The 15,120-nt window shown below is 38.7% G+C and overlaps 1 protein-coding gene across 4 annotated transcripts in view; it reads left to right on the forward strand.

Annotated features, from left to right (window-relative positions):
* The window catches only part of C1H1orf87 (chromosome 1 C1orf87 homolog), a 144,485-nt gene that overhangs the window by 13,820 nt on the left and 115,545 nt on the right, over positions 1 to 15,120 (forward strand). For 3 of the 4 annotated variants that reach the window (XR_010135750.1, XM_054533833.2, XM_063712110.1), the window contains exon 2: positions 8,898 to 8,962. The exons of the other annotated variant lie outside the window; for it this stretch is intronic. The gene's annotated coding sequence lies outside the window, so the exon portion shown is untranslated. The remainder of the gene's footprint in view (positions 1 to 8,897; positions 8,963 to 15,120) is intronic. 4 annotated transcript variants of the gene reach the window in all.

Genomic DNA, 15,120 nt, shown 5'->3' on the forward strand with positions numbered 1-15,120 from the left:
CAAGACTATCTTGGGCAACATAGCAACTCACCTCCCAAAAAATAAAAAATTGGCTGGATTTGTTGGCACATGGCTATAGTTCTAGCTACTCAGGAGGCTAAGAAAGGAAAATCTCTTGAACCCAGGAGGCTGAGGCTGCAGTAAGCCATGACAGTCTCCCTCCAGTGCAGCCTGGGCAACAGGGCAAGACTTTGTATCCAAAAAAAAATAATAATTATTGAGTGAACAACAACTGTTTTCTAAATATGGTTTAGCACAGGTTTTATGGATCCAAAGGCTTTCAAAATTTTAGGTTTTCTTTTAAAAAAGGAATATACAAATATCTTACTGTTGCAATGCTTAAAAATATATGGCCTTATTTCTAAGGCTCCTCCCTAGACCTAAAATGGGTCCCATGCAAATAAAGTGTCCTAAAACTACAATTCTCTGTCTTCAAACTCCTTTTTGAAATCTTCACTCAAAGTTGCAAGGACTCTCTCAGTTGCCTTCACAGAATTATAATCCAAAAAGCATAGGATTGGAAGTCAGATACACACAGGTGGGAATTATACTCCTTTACTTATTAGCCATGAACTTGGATAGGGAACTTAACCTTCAAGAGCCTTGGTCTACTTCCTCTATAATACAGGAATAAAAAGTCTTCCCTCAGGGCACTGCTGTGAGGATTACTTGAGGTAATTATAGAAAGGGTCCAGTCTTTAATAGGTGCTTGAGATTGTTCAATCTTACCATGGTGAAGGCAAGAAGCCTCCCTTCCAGACTTCCCCAGGCCTGCTTCCTATGATTTCCCTGGTGAGTCCTCTAAAAACCAGCCTAAGAAGCTGCTACTTTAGGATGAGGCCAGGGCCCTGTTCACATCAAGTCCTGGAGCCAGTATTTGCACAATGGAAAGTCCAGCATTTAGCAGTTTGCCTGCTGCCAAACACCCAGCCCTGTTTGCCCGGGATTCCTTTATGTCATCAGCCATAACTCAGCCCAATCTCTGAGGCACCATTCAGATGCCTCAAGCAAATTTTTTGATTGCTTTCTCAGAGGAAAAAGTCTCCCCATATTTCATTTTCTAAGTGATCCTCAAAGACATGCCAGTGGCGTTCTACATAAACATTTTATTATAGAGTTGAGTAAGCCATATTTTAGAGCCTGGATTTTTTTAAAATTCTATGTGCTGTTATTAATGTTTCCTCTTCCAGTTACTCAAATATGAATTACACCCAAATCCTTGCTTAAACAATGCAAACTTCATGAAGATAGGAATATTTGCCTTATTCATCATTGTGCTCTCAGAATAGAGCATTGTTGTACCTGACATGTAAGAGACAATAAATATTGCTGAAATAATAAATGAATGATTGAGTACAGCATGCAAAATGTAACATCAGAGAATGATCTGGAGGATATGGGTTTAAGATAAAATAAGAAATCAAATACAGGAAATGTTTTACACCATGTAACTACAAGGGTTAAATATTTGTGAGGCAGTGAGTTCTTTATGACTGAAGGTACTAAAGTAGAAACTGGTGAACATCTGTCAGGAATTCTATAAAGAAACTTCCCGTGTCAAATCAAAGGTTGGAGTTGGTTACCTTTCATTTTAATTTCAACTCTGAGAATAAATTCATAAATTCTTACTGCCTGCTAAGTAGTGGTTTGTAGCAGTTTGGGTACCTAATTGACCTTGGAGCTGAATCCAGTTCCACTGTACCAGATTTGGTACCTTTACCACGTTAGCTTCAGTTTCTGCATCTGTAGAGGGAACATAATACTGACTTTACAGGATTATTGTAGATTAAATGAGATAATAAATATAAGAGACCCCCAGCACCACTCTAAGTATTTATGAACTGTTCAACAAGTATTAAATTTCTTCTCTATCTCCACACCTCAAAATCATGCTCTTGTCAAAAAAGCTAGAATACTTGAGAAATTTTCAAAAATGTAATGCAAGAAAGAGGCTGGTACTGCAGTTTGGAAGACCTGGTCTCTCAGTTTGTCACTAGCCCTAACCACCTTCGTGATTTTCAGCAAGCCACATGCCATCATCAGCCTCTTATTCTTCAGCTATAACATTAAGGCCCTAGATTAAATACTTCCTTAGACCCCTTCAAGCCCTGAGGATACGGTATTTCTTCAGGAAGCTCAATTCACCTACATTTTAGCACTCCTTAAATACTAAGAGTAATATTAGATAGGAAAACCTGCATGTCCCTATCGGGTTTTCTAACCGCAATAGGCAGGAGCCCAGGATGCGGCTGATTCTGACGTGGTCTCATGAGAATATTATTATGTGGTTTGGTCTTTGTGAAATGCAATAAACCATGTGTAATTCATTAGCCATAATCAACCTGTCTTGCAAGGTAGCTTCTCTGAGGCAGATCTCTTTTACAATAACTTCATTTTTTTTTCCTAGAATGAGACTGAAGAATTAATACATTGCAACTATTAGGATTATCGTTCAATTTTTCGAAAGAGAATATTCTTACTATAGGCCTGGTATCTCTCCTGCTGCTGCACAATGGGGTTTCCCACCTCCTTCTCTGAGCCCTCCCTCAAAAACCCAGAAAACTCATTCTCTGCTAAACATATACTTCCTTAACCATTGTGGGGAACAGGTCATTATAGCCTGTCCAGAAACCCTACAGTGCATTGTTGTGTCTTTCTAAAATCTGATTAGTTCTTTGAATAAAGAGCCTGATACCTTATCATTATATTCTTCTCCCCCTGGGAATAATTTTCAATACTAATAATATGAATAAGAAAGCATAACATTAAAGCAGGGTGAGCTATTCAGTGGAGATGAAGAGCCAGGGTCAAGAAAAGACTCTTTTGCCTCCAACTGGGAAATTAAACTGGCCTCTCGGTTTTGGTTATGAAGGGAAGAAAAAGATATCACTCAACTGTGAAGGCAAAAGATTTGATTGATTGATAGAGCTGTTATCCTTGGTTAGCTTTATAATGACTTCTCTTGGATGGGTTGATCTTAAGAAAAAAATGATTTTGAAAATATGCCTTTGCCTCCACGTATGTCCATATTTAAGTTACAACTTCTCTCCCTCCACCCCCATAGCACTTTCCCATAGCACTTTCATCATTAATGAGTAGTGTTCGGGTTCCAGATGATTTCAGGCCTCAATCTGTGGGCACACTGACAGATCCTGGTTGTATGAAGCTTTAAAATGTTCTTACCCAGAGATTTCAATGAGAAATACATGTTTCTGCCACTGCAGTCTCTCCCAGGGTCTGCTACACTGACACGTCTTACGGACCCTATACAGACATAAATGACCTCCAGCTCAAAGTATCCCTTTGGATACCACTGGAGCGTCAGTTCAGAAGGCACAGGAATACTGTGAGCCAAAAGAAGACAAAGAGAGGACTATCATCGGGACACCATCCTTCCAAAAAGGTTTTTGGAAAACAACCTCAATCTAGAAATCAGTGTGCTTGAGTATCAGAAGCAAGTACTTACTGAGTACCTACTGTAGTCTGGAGGTGTTTCACATTATTTCAAAACCAAATCGGTATATTAAGACCATCATTAGTATGACTATTTTATAATGAAGAGAGTGAATCTTAGAAAGGTTGCATGACTTTCTTAAGGTCACAAAAGTGTTTCAGAGTTGAAATTTGAATTTATATCAGCCGATACAGGTTTCTGTTCTTTTTACCATATTATAGTGTTTCCCAAATAAGATTAAAATCCTGGATCTGCTACTCAGTAGCTGTGTGGCTTTGGTGAAGTCACCTACTGTCTCTGAGACTTTTCTATAAAATGATGAGGATGGAGCTGAGGACTGCTCTTGTCCACGACGCACCAAAGAGGAAGAGCTCCCTGCCAATCTGGCATGAAAAGAATTGTTACTAATCATAACTAATTGTTACTAAAAGAATTGTCAGAACTAAAGAAAAGTATTCAAATTACTCTTTAACAAAGATCAAAATCACTAATCATTAAGTGAAAAGTACCTTGCACCCAGGAAGATCCGAATTTTCCAATGACCATGGCTGCCCATAGCTTTCAGGATAAAGCTCAGACTTCTTACTTTAACCGGTAAGGCCCTTCATTCCTTACTTTCTTCCTCTCCTCTGCCTTCCTTTTTCCTTAATCCACAAGAGTGTGTCTCCGCAGCACTGCCCCCTACCCAAGCCAGTAATTGCAATTTTCCAGTACACATGCCACTCCCCTTCCTAGAAAACTGTCTCCCTTCATTCATTCAGTTAACTCAAATGTAAATTTAAAAGTCAGCTCCACGGTGTCCTCTTCTGGGAAGCCTACCTTGACTCCAGCTTAATTTAGTTGCCTCTCCTTTGTGTCCTCCCGCATGCCATGGAGACCTTGCTGACAGCAGCACTTCGTGATGGCTGATTGACTTGTTTTGCTTCTTTACCAAATTCAGAGCTCCCTAAGGACAGGGATATGTTTAATTTAACTTGTATCTTCAGCATCTGTCACAGTAACTGAAGCACAAAAAAAGACATTGATAAATGATTCTGAATGAGTAAATGATTAAGACGAGAACAATCAGGAAGTGATTTTTTTAAAAAAAAAGGAAACAATTTTTATTCCTGAGAAGCCCAACTTTTTCAGCCACAGTAGAGTTTTCCCTACCTGTATAATTCCATGTATTGCTCCCTGCTGGTCGCTTCTCCCATCTTATAACAAAAAGAATATTATCTGAATCCATTCCATGATTATCTCTGATATGTTAAAGTTATGCTGTCAACTTTCACAAATACTATTAAAAATTACTCTAAAAACTCACTATTGCTTCTTATCAATTCCCACACTAGGAATTTCTTGTAGAGTTTAGCCCTAGGAAAGCTTAATTTCCCATAATAAATTGGTATCCTTTCTCTTACTTGACACTGTAAGCTATATAATTGAGTGTAACTTCATTTTCACTTTAGCTTCTAGGAAATTCAGAGTCAAATTTCTCGTCCAACCATAGCAACTATATAAACCTCCTGATTCGCATGGTTTATATTTTTACTTTATTTTCTGGTCTAATTTAATGCAACCAATATTTATTGAGATCTTATTTTATGCATAGACTGTTCTGGAGGCTTGGTATAAATCAATTAAACCAAACAGGAATAAAATTCTATCCTTATAGAACATACCCAGTTTGGAGGTATAATTTTTATGTACTTTATACAAATCAATTCCAGAATTAATGCAGTATATATGATCTAAAGTTGATGCTTTTATCTATTAAATACCTGATTCCTTCTTCCTAAGTGCATTCATTTTAAATATATCTCTCAACTAAATTTTATAAATGCTGACTTTCACAGACGTGAAATTTGTAAGAAAAACATAAAATGCTGTTGGAATTAGAATCAACTTATTTCTGACTTTCTTAAATAATGGTAATAGAAAGTTGGTAGGCAGCTTCAGTAATCCCTAATCAGCATTTTATAACACATTAGCAGTTGATGTCTGGAGTCTGACATTTGCTGTGAATGAGTGCCTGGCAGCTTTTGTTGTAAGTTTGGGATGCTTTTGCTTAGTAATGTGTTCCTTGTTGTCTAGAAGGAGGGAACTTTACTCTCCAAGGCACCTTACGCTGTGAATGTCAGTCTCCCAACCCATCCCAGGGCTCACCTTCCACACCTAATACTATTCTGGGGGTTTCCTGGCTATGGGTCAGATATGACTTGTGCTGTGATTGTGAGCGCTTCTCCTGAGATGCACTTGTCAGTCTTCAAAAAGATCCAAATAGCTTTTTATTTATTCAGGACCTCATAGAGACAGCAAAACTTAAGTTGAGAGTTGAACCTGCTTCATGGACTGAGAATATACAGTTTGTGATATGGTTCACAGAAACATAACATATATATCAATTATATGTACAATACAGTAGGAACCTGATGTTTATGCCCTAGTTAACTTCTCCAAAGGGTTAGCGAAAACCTTGAGTGTGAAATGGGTAAGTGAATGAGATCGATTCTATCTATCCTCATCCCTTTTTTGGTCCAAGCTCCTATCTTCATCCAGGCCCCCTGCTGCTCTTGCCCAACACTGCATGTTCTCTCAAAGTATCCACCAATGGAGGCCTGAGCTGAAAATTATCTCTCACTATGGAGAGAAGTGAAAATCCATTCATGAAATCTGACCCCACCTACTCCATCTCTGTTTATCTATTTCACTGTCATTACCATATAGGTTACACATACAACAATGCTATCTAATCCCGCCTAATTCACGAAGCAAAAATTTAATGTATTGTTACTGGGTATGCAAAACACACAGAAAGTCAAGATATAATGTAGATAAAAACAGTGGTAAAGACTTAGATCTGTTTCTAGGTCACACCTGACTGTGTAATTGAAAGATGTTTTCACCTTTTGGACCAAAGAGTTTAGTTTATATTTGTTTCGTTTCTTACATATTGATGGAAAAATGTGGTTTTTGTACCACAGCAAATTAAGTATCTGCTTGTATTTTCTTTTATTAAATATACCACCTTCTTAATAGATCATTTACTTTTCCTTTCAGATAATTGGTAGGAAAATGTGCTCCCAAGCTTCTGATAATACATCAACATATTGCAAATGCATTTACTAGATCAAAAAAGCCAGTCTCAAAAGATGGTATACTGTGTGAATTCATATATAGAATATTTAGGAAAAGGCAAAACTGAAGAGTGGAGAACAAATCAATGGCTGCCAGGGTTGGAGGAGGAAGAACAGGCTTGCACAGAAAGAAACAGAGTGAGAAACTTTTGGTGGGGGAGGGCTCGTCATTAGGTATAACCATTTTAGGAGTGTTTGTATGGACCCATGTTTTTAATTTAAAAACACTGAATTGTATACAACCAGGAATAAATTTTATTCTATGTAAAATAATAAAAAATGTTAAAGGCCATGTGATTTTTTGTATGGTATAAAATGGGAAGAACTTTGGTTAGGTATCTAATAATTATGGATTTGCTACACTACTTAAGATACCATGTATTTACACCATCTTTAGTTATTAGCCTTTGGATTACAATGTCAAAGGCAATACTAGAATTTTGCTAAGGTAGATTCAACTATTTAAGTAACATATAATCACAGAATCAAATAATTAAAAGGGTTCTTGAGAGTAATTTATCATATTAACAGATTAAAAAGGAAAACCATATAATCAACTCAATAGATTAGGAAAATTAACTATCTGACATTCAACTCTGATTTTAGAAAAAAAAAAAAAAAAAAAAAAAAAACTAGGTATAAAAGGGCATACCCTTAACCTGATGACAGGTATCTACATAAAACCTAAAGCTAGCATTATACATAATGGTTATAAATTGAATGCTTTCCTTTAAAATGAGGAACAAGATGACAATGTCTGTTCTCCCCACTTCCATTCAACTTTCTGCTTCTAGCCAGGGACACAGGAAATTTTGGGGAGTGACAGATAGTTCATTATCTTGATTGTAATGATTTTTTTCATGAATGTATATACACATCAAAACTTATCAGGTCATAGCCTTCAATGTGTGTAGTTTATTTTATGCCAGTTATACATTAATAAAGCTTTTTAAAAAATGCCATTTAAGTGCAGTCCCTCCACCTGATAGTAAGCAAAGCCTAATCAAGTTCTTTTTTTTTTAACTTTTATTTTAGGTTCAGGGGTACATGTGAAGGTTTGTTACATAGGTAAACAGATGTCATGGGGGTTTGTTGTACAGGTTATTTCATCACCCAGGTACTAAGCTCAGTTCCCAATAGTTACATTTTCTGCTCCTCTCCCTCCTCCCATCCTGCCTGCTCAAGTAGGCCCTAGTGTCTATTGTTTCCTTCTTCACATTCATAAGTTCTTATCATTTAGCTCTCACTTATAAGTGAGAATGTGTGGTATTTGGTTTTCTGTTCCTGCATCAGTTTGCTAAGGATCATTCCCTCTAGATCCATCCATGTCCCCACAAAAGACATGATCTCATTCTTTTTCATGCCTGCATAGTATTCCATGGTATATATGTACCACATTTTCTTTATACAATCCGTCATTGATGGGCATTTAATTTGATTGCATGTCTTTGCTATTGAGAATAGTGATGCAATGAACATTCACATGCATGCGTCTGTCTGATAGAATATTTATATTTCTCTGGGTATATACCAGAGATTGGTGGTAGAACTAGAACTACCATTGCTGGGTTGAATGGTAGTTCTGCTTTTTAGCTCCTAGAGAAATTGCCATACTGCTTTCCACAATGGTTGAATTAATTTACACTCCCAACCAACAGTGTATAAGTGTTCTCTTTTCTCCGCAACCTCACTAGTATCTGTTATTATTTGACTTTTTAATAATTGCCATTCTGACTGGTGTGAGATGGTATCTCATTGTGGTTTTGATTTGCATTTCCTTCGTGATCAGTGCTAATCAAGCTCTTAGAGTCTTCATAGTCTGTCTATTTTTATTGGAAGTAGCCAGGAAGTCACTGGGTAGAGGTAGACCTGGTAATTGAGATATAGCTAAATATTCACTCCTGACAAATAGAACAGAACAAATCAGACTTCCAGAAAGTCTGTTCACTGGGAGCAGAGAAAAACTATAGGATCCAATCTCACTGATAAGTAGGAAAGTATATTACTAAAGCAAAAAAAGACGAAGACAGATTTGAAATCAAATTATAAATGCACCAATTCTTGTTTCTATTATACTTTCTGAGCTTCACTTCCTGCTCTGTGAAATGACAACAAAAATACTTTTTTTTTTCTAAAGGGTGCTGTGAATAACAAATAAATTATTCTATGTTACATGCTTTATATATATATGAGGCATTCAATAAATACTGAATAAATTCCCCTTTCTTTGACCCAAGTCTTTTCTGCTTTTCTGTCTCTTAAAAGCCTTATAAATAGTTATTTATCCAACTACTTATTAAGTATGTTCTTTCTATCAACTCCAGTGCCAGGCAGTGGATATCACGGAAGAATCAGGCATGGCTTTTACCTAGGAGGAGCTCACGGTCTGGTAAGGAAAAAAATATATAAACAAATGCTATATCGCCATTCTACAGTCAAAGGCAGTGCTAGAAAGAGTAGAACCACACAGGTAGAGCGACTAGTTTTGCTTAGCTGTCTCAGGCAAGGCTTTTTAGAGAAGGAGCAAAAAGCAGGTCTTGAAAGATGCGTGAGAGTTAACCACATTTATGTGGATTTAATTGTGGATTCCAAACTGAAAAAAACAAAAGCTGTACATTGCATTCATAACTATTACTAACAAAGTGCTTTTTGTAGCTCATACTTCATGATATAATTCTGAATCCACATGCACTGAAAACAACTTCAGGGCCTCCCTGAGCTTAGCAATCTGCCCCAAAACTCCCTGGTCCATTTAGAGAGGCCTGATCATTCTATATGATTTTAACCTCCTTGATCTTGCCTGGGCTCTCAGAAGAGGCTCAGATGCTCAACAATCTAAGACTAAAGAAAGGTTATCCCATGGAAGGACAAGTTCCGTACTGAGTTTGTGTTTATCACAACATTAAAATCATTTAAAGGCATCATTAAAGAAGTTGCAGGCCCCTCGGGCCTGTCAGATATGGATGGAAGTCTGAATGTTATTTTTCCTGAACAATCTTCAGAGTGAATGAAACAAATTATCTTCCTCCAGGGAGATTGCTGAGCACCTTAGACAAAGGTATCACGTAATCACACCCCAACCAGAAAATCAGAAACATCTGGAACTAGAAATTTTTTGAATACATATCAGAAGGTATATATTGAATAGATCAAGAGAGTATCCTCCTGAGCTAGACAAGTTAATGTGATTTGGAGCCATAAATAACAAACTGCTTCATCTCCATTGCCACCTCATGCATCTCCATTCTTGAAGACTATTGTAATATGGTGGTTTGATTTGAAGTTGCCTGGACACGAGATACATCCCTGAAATCCTACAAGTACCAGATTCTTCATTTGGAAACTTGTGCTCATTCCGCTGCAACATGCTGCTTCTGAGAGAATGAGCATGCCCTTCTCCCCAGTCCCCACCATACATCTTATCAGGGAACCCTGAGTATATGGAACCCAGGACTGCTAAATTTTGCTGGGAAAAGGAAAGAGATTGGAGATTAGGTACATGGCTCCAGGATATGCAATGAAGAAACTTTCTACAAAAAAGAAACCTAACAATTACAAAGAGCTAAAAAGAAGCAAAGGAAAGAGAACTAATTATGTGTTTGGTACTGTGCTAATTATTTAATTAAATCCAGTGATAGCTATTAATATATCCATTATAAAGATAAACAGGCTGGGCGTGGTGGCTCATGCCTGTAATCCCAGCACTTTTGGAGGCTGAGGCGGGCAGATCACAAGGTCAGGAGATCGAGACCATCCTGGCTAACACGGTGAAACCCTGTCTCTACTAAAAATACAAAAAAATTAGCCAGGCATGGTGGCAGGTGCCTGTAGTCCCAGCTACTTAGGAGGCTGAGGCAGGAGAATGGCATGAACCCGGGAGGCAGAACTTGCAGTGAGCCAAGATCGCGCCACTGCACTCCAGCTTGGGAGACAGAGTGTGACTCCTTCTCAAAAAAATAAAATAAAATAAAATAAAGATAAACAAACTGAAGCTTAGGGTAGTGAAATGTTTAGTTAAAGAATACTATTAATAAGGAGCAGAGTATAGATTGGAATTTAAATCATCTTGACTCCAAAGCAAATGCTCTTAACCACTCTTCTATTTGAAAAAAAAAAAAAAAACACTAAATTGTTTATACAGTATATTTCAGAGTATGCAATGTGCACTACACAGTATATAGAAACTGGCCCACAGCCAAGAATGAGCCCCCAGGCAGAGATCACTTTCCCTCCAAAGTCATAAAGTCACTCAACCCTGCCCCTGAAACTACCTGGACACTGATGTGAGTGTGAAGTGAAGGAGACATTTGGAATGATTGGGCCTTTAAACCAGTAGTGGCTGTGTAATGCAGGAGACTCCACACTGGCAGCTACTGACTTACTGTGATGAGACAGATTAAAGTGGAGTTTCCCTGCTAAGCCAGCGAAGTGGCCACTCCGTGGAAGGATCAGATTCATTACTGAAAATGTAGTGACTACATTTTCTTGTATATCTGAATGTAGTGTGAGGATACACCTCCTTACTAAATATGAACGGCACTATGATAAATATAGTTACGTAAATACACAGGGACCCACACAAGCTATGACAGAGAAACTTCAACTAATTTGTGGGCTCAGGTAATGGTGTGGAGGTGATGTGTGAGCAGAAATTAGAAAGAGTAGGAGATAACTCAGTAACTGAATTAAGGGAGCACCCCAGACAAAATAACAGCTTATGTGCAACAGCCACCAGAGGTAGAAAGAAGCAGAGGAAGGCCTGAGCCAAAACTTACCACCATCTACAGCCACCTGTCACAACCAAAAGTGCTCTAAGGAAATTTGCTGGGTCCAGCATGGTGGCTCACGTCTGTAACCCCAGAACTTTGGGAGGCTGGGGCAGGAGGATGGCTTGAGCCCAGGAGTTCCAGACCAGCCTGGGAAACATGGAAAGACCCTGTTTCTACAAAAAATTTAAAAAATTAGCTGGGTGTGGTGGCACATGGCTATAGTCCCAGCTACTTGGGAGGCTAAGGCAGGAGGATTGCTTAAGCCTGGGAGGTCAAGGCTGCAGTGAGCTATGATTCTACCACTGCACTCCAGCTTGGACAACAAGCAAGACTCTGTCTCAAGAAAAAGAAAAATTGCTGAATAAAAATAAAATAAAATTGTCTCTGGACTTTTTTTTTTTCTTTTTGAGATGGGGTCTCGCTGTCTCTCCCAGGCTGGAGTGCAGTGGCGTGACCTCGGCTCACTGCAACCTCTGCCTCCTGTGCTCAAGAAATTCTCCTGCCTCAGCCTCCTGAGTAGCTGGGATTACAGGCACCCACCACAATGCCCAGCTAATTTTTGTATTTTTAGTAGAGACAGGATTTCACCATGTTGGCCAGGCTGGTCTTGAACTCCTAACCTCAAGTAATCCACCCACCTTGGCCTCCCAAAGTGCTGGGATTACAAGCGTGAGCCACCATGCTCAGCCATCTCTGGACTTTTAATCAGCCAATTGGTTAAAAGCTCTCTGCCCAATTTTCCCTACACTTAGTCCTACAGAGTGACCTGATTTCTCTTCCCAACACTAACTCACTGATCAGTAAAATCAACAGGTTGGCTGATTTTCCATCCAACCCTCATTCTGGTTATTTTAATGTTCCAACATAGCTGGAAGTCGCAAAGTTTCATTTGAGTCCTGTCTGTACGTCCTCCATTTCTGCCGACACAAAAGGGCCATTTGGTGGGGACACCGCATACTGAAAAGGTCATGGTGAAAGAAGATCATGAGGCCCTGCTGCTACAGGAGTGTATCACTAAGACACGTGACTAATTCAAATCTATAACCTGTTCACTCTTCCCTTTTGAGTAATAGTTTTGTATCCCCTTTGAAAGAAGTCTTAAAGATTGTCACGAAGTTATGGGGCTTTTACAATTACCATAATAACATTACCTAGATAGCACTTGGTAGTATACAATATGTTGTTAAATTCATTCTTTTATTTACTCCTCCTACTTTTAACTGTATGAAGGGGGCAAGACAGCTACTATTCTTCATTCTATTTTATACATTCTCATACTGGTGCACAGAGTTTTAAGGATTTTGTCTAATTTATTGCTGAAAAAAAAACTATCTCAAAACTTAGTAGCTTCAAACAAAAACTATCTTATTATATCTCATGATTTTGAAGTTAAGTATTTGAGCAGGGTTCAGCTGTGTGACTTTTCTCCAAGTAGCATTGTGATCTCTCAGTGGTATTCACCTGGCAGATGGTCTGGTTTAGAGGACCAAGGATGGCCTCACTCATATGTCTAGTGCCTTGGCTAGGACGTCTGGAAGGCTAGACTCAGCTGGAACTTTAGACCAGAGTATCACCACATGGCCTCTTAAGAAGAGTGGTTCCAAGTTAGTTCCAGAAGACAGTGTTCCAATGAACTGGGTAGTATTCTGCTTAGTTCCCAAAGATAGTACTACAGCATGGCATTTGTGATCTAACCTTGAGAGTCATATAATAATTCTCTCATATTCTATTAATCAGAGAAGTCAAAATCTCACACAAATTCAAGGAGAGAAAGCAAAAACTCTATTACATTTTTCTTGATTTTATATTGTTGGGAGAAAAAAATTTGTCTATCATTAGATGGGAAGAAATGTTAAGGAAACTGTGATTATGTTTTAAGAATCATAGGCTCACAGGAAATGCTGGAACTGTGATTTAAATCCAGGACTTTGACTCCAAATTCCATTCCTTTGATCCACTATATGAAGAGTCACCAATAACCCACATGCCTGTAGGATGTAGAGACATGAGGGAAGAGGCTGGCAGGGAACTGTGGCAAACCAGGAAGCATAGACTCAAGGGCAGACCAAGACTCTGTGGCCAGTTGTGTTGACTTATCATAAAAAGATAAAAATCCAGATTTTTATATGAAATCCCCCAATTTTTAAATATTGATAAATAATGCAAATTTTAATGCACAGTTTGAAATCTTTCCCCTATATCACACAATTTGAGCTTTTCTGTTTTGTTTTTTGTCGAGAGGAAAATTACACAATTAGTTGTTTCCTTTAAAGCAAGAAGAGGCCGGGCATGGTGGCTCATGCCTGTAATCTCAGCTCTTTGGGAGACTGAGGTGGATGGATTGCTTGAGTCCAGGAGTACGAGACCAGCCTGGCCAACATAGTGAAACCCTATCTCTACAAAAAATTAAAAACAAATTAGCTGGGTGTGGTGTCACTTGCCTGTAGTCCAAGCTACTTGGGAGGCTGAGGTGGGAGGATTCCTTGAGCCTGGTAGTGGAGGCTGTCATGAGCCAAGATCGCACCACCGCACTCCAGCCTGGTTGACAGATCCAGATTCTGTCTCAAAAAATAGAAAATAATACAAGGTCAGATGGGGAGTCAGACAGCCTCAGATTCTAATTCTGGTTTTGTTAATTGCTAACTCTGAGCCTTACACTAAGTCACTTATGCTCTCTGAGCATGCATCCTCGTATGTAAAATAGGGATAATAATAATAATAACCCTATAGAACTGCCATGAGAATAAACTGAGGCAATGCATGTAAAAAGCCTAGTATAGATCATGATACGCAGAAGATGTTCAGTAAATCGTACTTATGATTATGGAGAGAAAACTATCCTACCACACTATAATATGAAACACTATGAAGAACGTTGACCAGAAATCAAAAGACCTGAGTTTTATTCTAGGCTCCATTTCTGGATAACATTCTGATTTTTATCAGTTCAGTCTCAATTACATCATCTATAGAATTGGTATGGTAATATCAACGCTACTTACCTCTAGATGCTGGGGGATCAACAAACTACCTGTGTGGAAGAGCCTCCTAAGTTGCTCCCAATATTTAAGCCACACTTAAAATACCACCATGGGCCATTAGACATCTTGACCTTCATTGGATATCAGCATCAGAGAAGCAGAGAGCACACTGGTCAGAGATGAGTCTAAGCTATGAATCAGCAATCAGGGAGGCTAAAAGGTAGGGGGCCCCTACAAGAGCACAGTCTACTTCAGGCTGTGAATGGATGTGTTAGTCCATTTTGTGCTGCTCTAGCAGAATACCTGAGACTGGGTAATTTATAATTAGCAGACATTTATCGGCTCACAGTTCCAGAGGCTGGGAAGTCCAAGATTAAGACAGCAGCATAAGGGGAGGGTCTTCTTGCTGTGGCATCACATAATAGACGGCAGAAGAGCAAAGACAGGGTAAGATGACACCAAATTTGCCCTTTTATAATGTTATCAACACCACCTATGAGAAAGGAGCACTTATGACCTAATCACCTCTTAAAGGTCCCACCTCTTAATACTGTTACAATGGCAATTAAATTTCAACATGAGTTTTGGAGAGGACAAACATTCAAAGTGTAGCAATAAAGCACATGAAAACAGAAGTTACGATCTGTACAGAGGCTGCAGGAATAGGTGAGCAGCATGGTGGGCCCTAGACTTAAATTCTGGCCATTATTTAGATGACCTTGGGAATATCACTTCTCTGAAGCTTGTTTAATTCATCACAGGTATTATGAATAATATAATCTCCTCTTGAAAGGGTT

Source organism: Pongo abelii, chromosome 1 (assembly GCF_028885655.2).
Source record: "Pongo abelii isolate AG06213 chromosome 1, NHGRI_mPonAbe1-v2.0_pri, whole genome shotgun sequence".
In the NCBI taxonomy this organism is placed as follows: Eukaryota; Metazoa; Chordata; class Mammalia; order Primates; family Hominidae; genus Pongo; species Pongo abelii.